Raw genomic sequence first — 10,546 nt, 5'->3', positions numbered from 1 at the left:
CTCTCTCTCTCTCTCTCTCTCTCTCTCTCTCTCTCTCTCTCTCTCTCTCTCTCTCTCAACACATATAAGCACTCGGTATCTTTTTTCTAGAGATTAGAGATTCATTGTTATGTTCCACATTAGGATTACTATGCAGGCCACCCTCTTAGGTTTGAAAATGTCAAGAAAACGGTTAATTTAAAATGTCATCTCCTAACTTAACAGATTAAGCCAGAGGACCGAAAACAGAATAAAACAGGACTGGACAGTATATGTCACTTATACAAGCTGCTTTTATTTCTAGTACAGTATGACAATTTTTATTTTGGGGGGGGGGGGTGATCCTTGACAGTGCATAAGAGTGAAAAGCGACGGCGTTTTGTTTGTAAGAGAACAGGTTGTACTACAAATGACTTGATTTATTGATATCACATGTATGTATGACACCTAAATTATGCTAGGAATGTCTGAAATCTCCTTAGAAGGATATTTTGGCCCTGAGAAGGGCCGAGTTTGGTGTATACTAGGGTGGTCGATTTAGCTTATGCACGCTCTCCACGGATACGGCGAGCAAGCTGAATGTCCTTTGGCATGATGGTGACACGCTTGGCGTGGATGGCACAGAGGTTAGTGTCCTCGAAGAGACCGACCAGGTAAGCCTCGGATGCCTCCTGTAAAGCCATGACGGCAGACGACTGGAAGCGAAGATCGGTCTTGAAGTCCTGGGCAATCTCGCGCACCAGACGCTGGAAGGGAAGTTTCCTGATGAGCAACTCGGTGCTCTTCTGGTAACGACGGATCTCACGCAGGGCGACCGTTCCGGGCCTGTAACGGTGAGGCTTCTTCACACCCCCTGTGGCAGGAGCAGACTTGCGTGCTGCCTTGGTGGCCAGCTGCTTACGAGGAGCCTTGCCTCCCGTGGACTTGCGAGCAGTCTGCTTGGTGCGAGCCATGGTGAACAACTGTGGTTTGTGATGGCCGGCGCCGAAAAATTTTTGCTTATATACGCCGTCTCGAGGCGCTTGCTCGAGCGCCATTGGCTGCTCGACTCGCCTACGTCACCCCGTTGCCCCTCCCCTCCTTCCTCTGGCTGCAGCCAACAGGCGGCTCACCTCAATCACTATTATCGCTGATTTTGCTCTATTTTTTGGATTTGTGCAAAAGTCATTTCACAGGGACGTGAAACAGACGAGTAGGCAACTGCAGTTTTGAAAGCGTTGTGAGAAAGCCGTGTCTACTCGACCACAAGCGTAAAGTAAGGGCAGGCAGGAGTTGCAATGCTACTAGTACGTCCGCTTGATGGGATATAGTCGGGAAATCGTGCGGGCATTCGTCTTTTTTCATCTTTTCATTGGCAACGGAAGCAGCAGCACGTCGCGCTCGCAGTGAGATCTAGGCGATACGCTGTTTGAGCGCCCCCGCACCTGCAACCACCTGCCTCTGCATTATTGCAGTTACATGGGACCACCGTTTTGAGGCATCTGACATCACAACCACCACAGTGATCCAACAGCATCGATTTAACAACAGCCAGAGATGCAGAGCGCTAGTAGCACCTGTTGCTAACTTGCAAGGTCAGGGCCGCTTGGTCGGCCCAGACGAGCATACTCTCGTGGTAACCCTACCTGGGGCCACATCCTTATCACAGCCATCTTCCATCCAAGGCAACACCCAGGCAAACTGGCACACACCTCTTTTTCAGGCAACGACGGCTCTTCCTCTCGGCGTGTTCACGGTTTATGTTACAGCTCTATCAGTGATATAACGTGCAAAGATACATTACCCTAGTGGGCCAACCCGTACTGCCACCCTGAATAAAACCAGGGACAGCTGGATGGCCTAACTTACGTAATGTGTATTGCCGTGCATAGCACTCTTTCTCTCCTCTGCTAAACATTTCTTCCTCTTCAGGCCGGGACCTACCCCCTGTGCGGTGAAAGTGCAGTGGGGTATTCGTCCTTTCCTCCCAGGTGGGGTCACAGCACGTGCTTGCGCCCTGTGTCTCCCTGCCTGGCTTGTTTGCTATGCCGATCCACTGCTAGAACCTCGTGATAGTGCGAGTCAACTAGCAGTGGGGGTTGCCCTTGAGTAACACCTTCAGGACTCACGAATACTTTGTATTTGTGCCGAACCGGGTTCAATTAGCCTGCTAGGAACCCGGAATTACGCCTCTGACAACCGAGCTCCAACCCACAGCTCACGAGCACACTGACCCCCCCACTGAGCTAATGGAATCGCTGTGATTGGCACAAGACACGGGACTGTCAGTAGACAGTGAGTCACAATGGCTCACTGTCTACGGATGACCTACACTGGGAATACACCCATAGACACAGTTGACTGCATCACTACCTTTTACAATGCCACTGGCACACCAGCCACTAACCATATAAAACATGCCAACACAAACACCATCAAATTTCTCATTGCCTCTGAAGACGACCTTTTTGCCTGTTTCAAGGAACCTACTTTCAGAAAACTCACACAAGCTTCACTTACTCCTGTTCTCACTATTGAACAAAAAACTAAATGCTCTGTACTTGTAAGAAATGTCGACAGCTCTGTCCTTTCAGCACCTACTACTATCAATCTCTCTCAAGACATCTCTCACAGGAATGCTATTACTGTAATGGAGATATACCCAGTGCCCAATACAAAACACCTCAAGATCCAATGTTCCTCCCCTACAGAAGCTCAAAAACTCTTGCACCATGGAATTAAAATCCTCCACACCAGCACTCCTCCCTATCTCATTAGTCCAGTTGACTATCTTCCTTTGCTGCAATGCTTTAAATGCTACAAATACAGTCATGAAACCCGGAAATGTAAAAGCCCACAAATTTGTTCAAAATGTTCTGTAGAAGGCCATTTTTACACTCAGTGCTCTGCCAACACTTTAAAATGCATCAATTGCCAAGGAGGTCATTCAGCAGTTGACAAATCTTGCCCTTTGAGAAAGCAAACCCTAAAATCTCTTCGCAATAACCAACCTCGCACTCAAGCACACCCTCATTCCTCTTCTTCAACCTCCCATAACCTATCTCATCACCAAACAGCATCAGCCACATCAATGTCCTATGCCAGTGTCCTTAATGCTTCACCTCACCAGCAACATCATCATAATACTGCACAACAAACTCAGTCCTCTCCACCTCTCTTCCCTCACCCACCACCTCCACCTTATTCTCCTCTTCAGAACCTTGCATATGAACGAGTCACTGCCTGTGTACAAGCTGCTTACTTGAAGGCCAAGGACGATGGCCGTGACTTTGCTGACTATCTTCCAATCTTTCTCACTCATAACGGCCTTCCTAGTATCTCTGTTCCTCCTACTCAACTATTGCGCTCTGCTCCATTCTCGCCTACAGTCCTCACTCCACAAAACACCATGACTTCAGCTGAAGAAAATACTACAGTTCCCCCACAATCTCCTACCAACCCACTCCTGACTGCTACAGAAAACGGTGCCACTGACCAAACAGCACATCCTGGACTATCCCAAACTGAAGCATCCATGTCAAAGGCACTTTCAACCTCTTCTCCCAACATTGTCCTCTCCACTTCCAATCTGACTACTAACACTACAACCTCTGATACCTCTCACCCGGTCCCTGTCAACAAGCCTTCTGTCTCCCTCCATCCCCCAACAACTTCAGTCATTTCTTCTGTAACTCATCTTGTCTCGTCCCGAGCCCGTTCAGCAACCCGTTGTCTTACTCCCACCTCCCGCTGTAAATATCCTACAATTCCTACCACCATCCTCCAAGATGCACCCTCCTCAATAACTGCCCAACTCATTGAATCACGCAACCCTCATGCTCTTGTACATGCACAAAACCCCACCAGCACCCCATCAAAACCTAAAAATTCATAAAGATCATACAGTTTAATGTGCGGGCATATTTCAACATTAGACACATGGTGTCAGATTTTATTGAGATCGAGAGACCTGATGTGCTATTATTAAATAGCACATACATCACGAACTCATATAAAATCAAACATTATGGCTACACCTCTTACCAGTCACCAGATGAAGCACATGAAGGAGTTGCAATACTCATCCGTTCTTCATACAAACACGAACTCTTACACACTCATTGGCTTCACAAACATTTCCTAGCCATTAAAGTTCATACACAAATGGGGTCTCTCATCATCTGCACAACCTACACCCGTCCTAACACCGACATTCCCATGCAAGATTTCATAACTCTCTTCAACAACTCTCACTTGCCTGTTTTTCTGCTTGCAGACCTCAATGCACAACACCCTACATTCCACCACAATACCACAAATCAGCATGGCAGACAGCTTCACCAAATATACACCCAAAAACATCTATTCTTTCTTGGCCCTGATTTCCCCACTTGTTTCACACATACAGGTTCTGGCCGGCCTGATCTCATATTCACCAACAGACACGGCAGCAACTTGCAACACTTCATTTCACCAGGGCCCATTACGGGCTCTGATCATATTCCCTTAATTCTCACAGTCTCCACAAATCCTATTCTCATCCCCAGCACTCCCCAATTCTCATACCATAGGGCAAACTGGGACATGTTCAAACAACACATTGATGACACTGATCTCACTTATGAATACAATGACAAACATCACACTGACATCGACACACAAGCACGCAACATACAAGACACCATCATTCATGCAGCAAACATCTCCATTCCTAAAACAACACACAAACCACATTTCACTTTCACCCCCTCCATTCGCTCCAAACGCCTCTTAGCTTGCTATCACACTAGATTCTTACAAAACATACATCGTCATGGACAAATACTATGGGACCTAACAGCATTAAAAAACCATATCCTTAACAGCCTAGATGAAGATCACACAAAACATTGGAAACACCTTATAGAACAAGCAGAACAATACAGAAAACTGACACCTCAAGAATTCTGGAAACGAATCAAACGATTACAAGGATCAACTCACACACCGTTTAAATACCTTCTACATAATAACAACAAAATCACTGATCCTGAAGCAGTTCTCAACATTTTTAAACACCACTGGGAACAAATCTTTCACCCTCATCCTCCTGAACCATTTGCACGCCCCAACATTGAAATAGTCGAAGACTGGATACACCAAAATAGACAAGCAACTACACCAGACGACCTCATTCACCTTGAAAATCTCAATTCAAACACTGAACTACAGACTCCCCTAACTCTAGCTGATGTCAAGACAGCTCTCATGGGCACTCGTCGTAGAGCCCCTGGTGCGTCTGGCATTGGACATATCCTTCTTAGACAACTCCCTGCTTCTATCATTACTGCTATCACTAACCTATTCAACGCCTCCCTTGCCTCTGGATACTTTCCACTCAACTTTAAGTCTGCCACAGCCGTTCTTATTCCAAAACCTGGGAAACCCCACACTGACCCAAAGAACTATAGACCCATCAGCCTTCTAGAGACACTTGGCAAAGTCTTTGAAAGGCTGATCAACCAGAGACTTAGAACCCACCTTGAACACAATGACTTACTCACTAACAAACAGTTTGGATTTCGGCCTCACCGGTCCACTCACGACGCCTTAAACATCATGACTAACTACCTCAGTATCAATCAGCACCAAAGACTTAAGACTGCACTCATCACTAAGGACGTTGAGAAGGCCTTTGACACTGTTTGGCATGACGGCTTAAAATTCAAACTATGCAACAACTTTAATCTTCCTCTTATCACCACCAAACTTCTTTCGAACTACTTAGACGATAGGACAATGAGAATTAAGTTCCTCCAACAACACTCTGACTACTTCAACTTACACGCCGGTGTTCCCCAAGGCTCTGTTCTTGCCCCAACACTCTACATCCTATACATAAACGACATTCCTGACCCTGTTCATCACACTTCATTAACCATATGTTATGCTGATGATGTCTCTCACCTTGTCACCAGCAACACCATTGATACACTAACAAACAGAGCACAAACAGAACTTGATGTTGTCACTGAGTGGGAGTACAAATGGCGTATAAAAACCAACTCCAGCAAATCTAAAATCACCTACTTTTTCTGTAAAAGAACTATTCGCCCAATTCCTCTCAAACTCTATTCATACACTCAAAATCCTACTTATATCTCTGTATCTCCCTCCTCCACAGTCCTGGGACTCACATTTGATCGACAACTACTCTTTCACACACACATAACACAGAAACATGCAATAGCTCTTCAAGCCATGAAGAAACTATACAGACTTAGATTTGCAAAACCTGACACAAAAATGCACCTTTACAAAGCACTTATTAGACCTCTCCTAACATACGCTCCACTAGCTCTTTCTCTATCTGCACGCACTAACAAAATAAAACTTCAAAGAATACAGAACAGAGCACTAAGATGGGTACTCAACACCCGATGGCAAGAGTTAAATACCAGCCAAAGTCTCCATGAAAGTACTAACATTCCTGCCCTAAATACCTACTGGAAAACTCTATCAGACAAACAAATCGATAGACTACTCACTCATCATGAACAACACATTGATTTTCTCCTACACACTCTCAGACTACCACGAAACAATCATGACCTCTTCTCTACCATCCATGATCCTCTTCCTAACTCTGTATTTCGTTAAACTTTAGCTCTCAACACCCAGCATCCGCTATCATTACATATTCAGCTCTCAACTACCAGCACAAACAATCCGTAAAAAAGTTCAGCCCTGACGCTCTTGAGCCAATCACTGTGATGTTGTGAGTTTGTGATGTCCCGATGTTGTCACTGAAAACACCCGACTGAGTCCCTGCCTCGAAAGCCGCAACCTAACGACACGCAGCTGGGTTTAGCCCTGGCACTTTTTCTCTTACAAATCTTCTTCCTCTCACCCCCCCTTATCTTCTTCTGTCCCCACTTCCAAGCTCGCCCCTATGGGCATCTTCTCCTGTATTATTCTGATTCTGATTCTGGGCATTCGTCAATTCGATTCACACAACTTCAACACCATGACTGGACGCGGCAAGGGAGGCAAGGGACTCGGAAAGGGTGGCGCCAAGCGTCATCGTAAGGTGCTACGTGACAACATCCAGGGCATCACCAAGCCCGCTATTCGTCGCTTAGCTCGTCGTGGCGGCGTGAAGCGTATTTCGGGTCTCATCTACGAAGAGACCCGTGGCGTCCTGAAGGTGTTCCTCGAGAACGTCATCCGTGATGCTGTAACCTACACGGAACACGCCAAGAGGAAGACCGTCACTGCCATGGACGTGGTGTACGCTCTGAAGCGCCAGGGTCGTACCCTCTACGGATTCGGCGGATAAGAGCTTGGCTAATCCATCGATTCCACCCACCACCACCTCAAAACGGGACCTAATTAGGTCCCTATACTTTTTTACTGAAGGGCTTAATAGACGATAACATAAATTGTTTTGATATCAGCTAGCACATTGGGTCTTATGAAATCTATTTTTTATCCTCGCATGCTTAAAGGGACTCTGATTGGGGAGGGAGGGGGGGGGGAAGGTTTGTTACGTTATATACTAGCAGAGCAGGATCATTGGTGGGGGGGGGGGGTGAGGGGGAGAGAGAGAGAGAGAGAGAGATCTTTCCCAACTCTTCCTTTTTACATGAGTGAGCTACCCGTTTTATTCATTTTATCCTTCTCAGAGCTGTTTTGATAGTATCCAAATGATGGTAAATGAAAAGGGAGGACACGAATATCTACCCAGAATTCAGGACTGGCAATCGATATGCATGTTTGAGTGCGAATCTTTTTCTCTCTCAACTTAGGTATACGTTTATGTCGTACCTAAAAGCGAGAACCACACTATTGGGACAAGTATGCAAGGCCCAATTTTCCTAACAAGCACAGTTAATTTTGTATTTTCGAACATTTCTTTCCAAATTGGTTTATCCAATTAACAGTATTATATTAAGATCATGAATTGCTGGGTTAGGTTAGGTTAGGTTAGGTTAGGTTAGGTTAGCTTAGCTTAGGTTAGGTTAGGTTAGGTTAGGTTAGCTTAGCTTAGCTTAGCTGGGTTAGCTTAGGTTAGGTTAGGTTAGCTTAGCTTGGGTTAGCATAGGTTAGGTTAGGTTTGATTACATTTCTATGTTAGATTAACTCAAATTCAAAACAATTGCAGTCATTCGGCTTGTTAGTCAACTTGCCTCTAATAGGGCAATTTGTCTAACAAGACTATTTAGTTTTGTGTGCATATATATATATATATATATATATATATATATATATATATATATATATATATATATATATATTATAGCTTCAAGACTCCGAACCAATATAGAAGCATCAAGAGGAAGTGCTTGTGTTATGGCCAATAGGCCTTCTGCAGTTACTTCCATTCTAATGTTTTTATTCCCATTGGTTCGTGTTTTATCTTGTGTAAATGTCAATCACCTCACCAAAAACTTTGGTACCATATCACCTCACCCATGTATGTGTGATATATATATATAATATATACTATATTAATATATATATATATATATATATATATATATATATAATATACAGAGTAAATCTACCCCAAAAGTAATGATTTATTTGTCTACAAAACTAAACTCTTTTTGGAATCATATGAGGCCCCTCCACTGAGGGGGGAGGCCTGGATGTTTATTGTCATGTGTATTCATGCTGCTTGCATGTCGTCGTTTATTTTGCCTTTGTTGTTTTCTTGACAGCTTTCTTTGCCTTGGGTGGTTTGGGAGATTTTGAAGCTCTCTTTATTTTGGGCTTTTTGTTCCCAACAACAAGCTGCTGCTGCTGCTGCTTCTTTTTCAAGGCTGTAGGTGGTTTGTTGCTTGTGGCGGCTTTCTTGGGAGTTACCACGGCCTTCTTTGCTGCTGTAGATGGTTTTCTTGGTTGTGGTGGCTTTCTTGGGAGTTAGAACGGCCCTCTTCTCTGCTACGGCCAGCTTGAATGATCCACTAGCTCCACTTCCCTTGGTCTGAACAAGAATGCCGTCAGCCACTGCTTTCTGAGAAATCTTCGGATGTAAATGGCGATCTTGGCAGCCTCGACTTTGTTGTTGGCAACAACGTACTTCTTGATTGCTTGTAGAGACGAGCCCTTACGGTCTTTGAGTGCTGCGTACCGCGGCTAGAACCATTTGACTAGTTTTCGGGTGAGCAACCTGGACGCGAGGTTTCCTGGTGGTGGCCACCACAGCAGCAGCAGCCGCAGCCTTCTTGGTAGGCTTTGCTTCTACCATGATGATGATGAGATAACCAAGGTGATGAGAGACGCTCAGACAGTCACGGTGGGAATGATGCTGCCGCCGCTTGAGCCGAACCTATTTATTGTGCCGGCACGGTACAGAAGCTGCAACCTGGCAACTCGTCCACCAATCACGAACGGTTGGTTTTACGGCTCCGAAACCTGGATCCCATATCTTCTCTAAATAGAAGCATTTGTTCATGTTCTTTGTAAAAGTATCATAAAGCAGGACAGATGAGACAAATATCATAAAAACTGAAGAGCAGATGAGCACACACATGTATGTATTACAAAAGAAATCCACAAATTCATTAGAAATTGGCAGGGTAGGCTGAGGAAGTAGGTAGATGTAAAATGTCTGTAAATGGCGAAAGAACATAAACCCAAGACTGAATAAACGATGTTAAATATCCATGCCAAGGAGACAAAAATATGTTAGGATACAATTACCATTAAGACACCACAAGAAGGTCCGTATCCTGCCGTGATGACTAAAAAGAGTTGGTATTAGCCACAATGTGTAGGCAGTCTCATGCCAACGGCCATACCACGTTGAGAACACCGCTTCTCGTCCGATCAGCGAAGTTAAGCAACGTTGGGTTTGGTTAGTACTTGGATGGGTGACCGCCTGGGAACACCAAATGCTGTTGGCAATAATGTTTTTTGTTTTGTTTTGTTTTGTTTCGTTTGTTTTTGTTGAATGGCTGGCTGGCTGGCTGCTCCACGGGAAATTCACGGAGTTGTGTGGAATAAGGCCTGGTAAAATGAATTAATATGTATGTCATGTTTAAAACAAACTCGCTTAATATAGTGTGTGAGGCTTTATACAAAAACAAACAACAAAACAAAAACATGTTGTAATATATATAATATATATATCTATATAGATATATATATATATATAGCTTAATCGGGTTTGAACTCGCAACTCCAAGGAATACGCACTCACTTAATACACTTTACCACTGGACCACTGCAGGACACTCTGATGCTGAGGTATCAATTTAATGACGTAAATGCCATTTCCACAAATAAATGCTAATTTAAAAGTATTTGTATGTACAAATCTTTTCTGTTTAAAAGGCTACAATATCAGTTACTGATATAATTTGTGTTAATGTTTCTATACCCACAGGAAGGCATGTTTTTGCTTATATGTAAGGGTACGGAGAAGGAATCCACAGACCATCATTCCCCTGCCCTCCCCCCCCCCTCCCACCTACTACCACACCACCACCACCACCACCACACCACCACAATCACCACCAATCACCACCACCACCAATCACCACCAATCACCACCACCACACCTAACCGAAAACCCCCTAACACATCAACCCCCCCCAATCAA

General features: G+C 44.6%; 1 non-coding gene across 1 annotated transcript; it reads left to right on the top strand.

The window, feature by feature from the left end:
• Window positions 1-9,729: 9,729 nt before the first annotated feature.
• LOC138360406 (5S ribosomal RNA) lies at window positions 9,730-9,848 on the top strand. Its single transcript, XR_011226354.1, has one exon. It is a non-coding gene; the product is annotated as a 5S ribosomal RNA (ribosomal RNA).
• The last annotated feature ends 698 nt before the right edge of the window (window positions 9,849-10,546 follow it).

The sequence above is a fragment of the Procambarus clarkii genome, unplaced genomic scaffold (genome assembly GCF_040958095.1).
Source record: "Procambarus clarkii isolate CNS0578487 unplaced genomic scaffold, FALCON_Pclarkii_2.0 HiC_scaffold_109, whole genome shotgun sequence".
Lineage (NCBI taxonomy): Eukaryota > Metazoa > Arthropoda > Malacostraca > Decapoda > Cambaridae > Procambarus > Procambarus clarkii.
The sequence above is the reverse complement of the archived record's forward strand: the minus strand, read 5'-3'. Positions and strand labels throughout refer to the sequence as shown.